The sequence below is a fragment of the Leuciscus leuciscus genome (assembly GCF_965113295.1).
Source record: "Leuciscus leuciscus genome assembly, chromosome: 1".
In the NCBI taxonomy this organism is placed as follows: Eukaryota; Metazoa; Chordata; class Actinopteri; order Cypriniformes; family Leuciscidae; genus Leuciscus; species Leuciscus leuciscus.
The window spans coordinates 39,863,280-39,865,750 of record NC_138725.1 but is presented as its reverse complement, the minus strand read 5'-3'; the positions used below and the strand labels follow the sequence as shown (position 1 = coordinate 39,865,750).

Genomic DNA, 2,471 nt, shown 5'->3' with positions numbered 1-2,471 from the left:
CTATATATACCAGGCTGAGAAGGTCAGAGGGCGCCAGCGAGAGGGTGGTCTTACAGACGGGACTATATGGAGGGGGCCGGTAGCATAGGTGTCGGAACAAGGCGCACCAGAGCAGCTGACTGTCTCTTTTAGCAGAGCTGTCACGGTGGTGACGTCAAAACCAGCGCTTGGGTACATCAGCTGGTGTTGATTTTGGCAACTGAAAAGGAATGATGTACAAGAGGAATAACAAGACAACACTATTTGTGCCACGGCATTCCATGTTTCTAAAGAAGTCATTTAAGGAATTTAATCACAATTAACTTGGAGGTATGGATTAAAACAGCTTGTTGGTCATCAAACTTTTGTCCTATTTAACGAACTTCCACTTACCCGATCACAGGATCGAGGCGGCGCTGTAAGTCACTGGCTGTCGTGCTGGGTAGGATTACAGGAGTTGACAGTCGGGAATAAGGTGTAAAAGTCAGCGTCATCATTTCCTCGGAGAGCGGAGATTAACGCCTTATCATTACACCGCAGACACCGACTCAAGCACTTCACAGGCACATGAACTCTCTCTTCTTTAATCCCGTGAATACACTGTAAAATGTACACGCACAATTCATTTGTAAAAGACAAAAGTGAAGCAAACAGGAGGTTGTTTCGGTTGCTTAGAGTCTGGGATTAAGAACAATTATGCAAATCCATTATAAATGAGCAATTTAATAATAAGACAGTTAAAACTAATGAACTGCATGACTCCTATATCCTCCAGACATGCTCATTGTGAACTTGGACCAGAAACATGGTGAAAGATGTTACTAAGTAAAAAATGAAAGTAAAATACATTTTAGGACTCCAAAACTAACTAAAAATAAAAATGGCTTATTAATTTTAGTTTTAGATACGATAGATTATAAAACTTAGGTAACACTGTATTTTGATGGTCCCTTTTTGACTTCAAGTAACTTTGCAACTACATGTCAACTAACTCTCATTAGAGTATTAGTAGACTCTTTGCTTAATATCTGCTAACTCTTTAGTGTGATGCTGGATGCTCCCCAACAGACATTCTACGGACTATAAGTAACTTTGCAACTACATGTCAACTTATTCTAACCCTTATACTCTACTAACACTCTAATGGGAGTTAGTAGACATGTTGGTGCAACTTTACTTAGTCAACAGAATGTTAAAGGGACCATCACAATAAAGTGAAACCAAAACTTAAATTCTAATCTAACCCACCCAATAAACAAACATACCACTGAAACAGCCATAACACTGGACTGCTAACAAAAATGACACCTTTACATCATTTTAAAAGGATACCATTTTGTGCATTAACACTGACAGAACCAAAACTAAAACAGAAACCATAACAATGAGAGTGAAAACTATGAAAGCGAAACCAAATTGGTTTAGTTTTAGATGTGACATCTAGATTAGATGTGACGATGCACATGTTAACATCTTCGAGGGAATCATAAAACATTCTTCGAGCACTCAGGGTTTATGATCTTTGCTCACGTACGTCACACTCCAGTAGTCAGAATAACCCGACAGAAATAAGCTTGTCTTTCTATTTATGAGGCACCCAAATGCCACAGCAACACGTCTCTTATATTTAAAAATATAGCTTTGAATGTTAAAGTTGAAATGATTTGTTACTCGATACGTTGTATATATATATATATATATATATATATATATATATATATATACAGTAATGTGCAAAAGTCTTAGGCATTCCAAAGAATGTTTGGAAATGTAAACTGATATTTGCTACTGACACACTACAGCAAAATATATAAATAACTGACTTAAAACATATTAACATGCCTAAGACTTTTGCACAATACTGTATATATATATATATATATATATATATAAAATAGCACTTTATACATATCGTTTCAGAAGCGTCACAATTAAAAAAAAACAGTAAAATAAGAGTGATCACACCAAGAACGATAACTATAATTAATAACTATATCATCATCCACTTAAACGCACAGTGTTGTTTATTATAAGCGCACACTGCCGTTTGTCAGTGTTTTTATTGTTCATCAGCTAGAAGAAAATCGTTGTGAAAGTGATTCCAACTATATTGTTTCTCTGTGGCCTTATAGTTATCGGTGTGAACGGGCCTTTGCTGTATTAAAATTCATCAGTTATGAAAAACTAATTTTCAGCAAAAAAGATGATCTACAGAAGGCAGTAGTGTTATTATATCCAACTCAATTGTGTTCTCATCCAATAATATCAGTGCAGTTAAATGCATAACATTACTGAATATTACATTTCTTAAAGTGGCAAGGAACCGGAGAAAACAAAAACCCTTGGAAAAAACCTGGCTCAATTGGGGGTCCAGTTTTCTTTTACAGAGCCTTTTATAATGTTAATGACTAACGTGAGTGTACTGCAGACAGTCCATACTGTATAATTAATATAGAAGATGAATGAATAAATAACTACACAATACACAGAGA

At 35.8% G+C, this 2,471-nt stretch overlaps 1 protein-coding gene across 2 annotated transcripts in view; it reads right to left on the bottom strand.

Moving 5' to 3' along the window:
* Positions 1-62, bottom strand: part of srl (sarcalumenin) — a 30,640-nt gene extending 30,578 nt beyond the window's left edge. For both annotated transcript variants that reach the window (XM_082181585.1, XM_082181586.1), the window contains exon 1: positions 1-62. This exon is cut by the window's left edge and continues 93 nt beyond it. The gene's annotated coding sequence lies outside the window, so the exon portion shown is untranslated.
* Between the last annotated feature and the right edge of the window lie 2,409 nt (positions 63-2,471).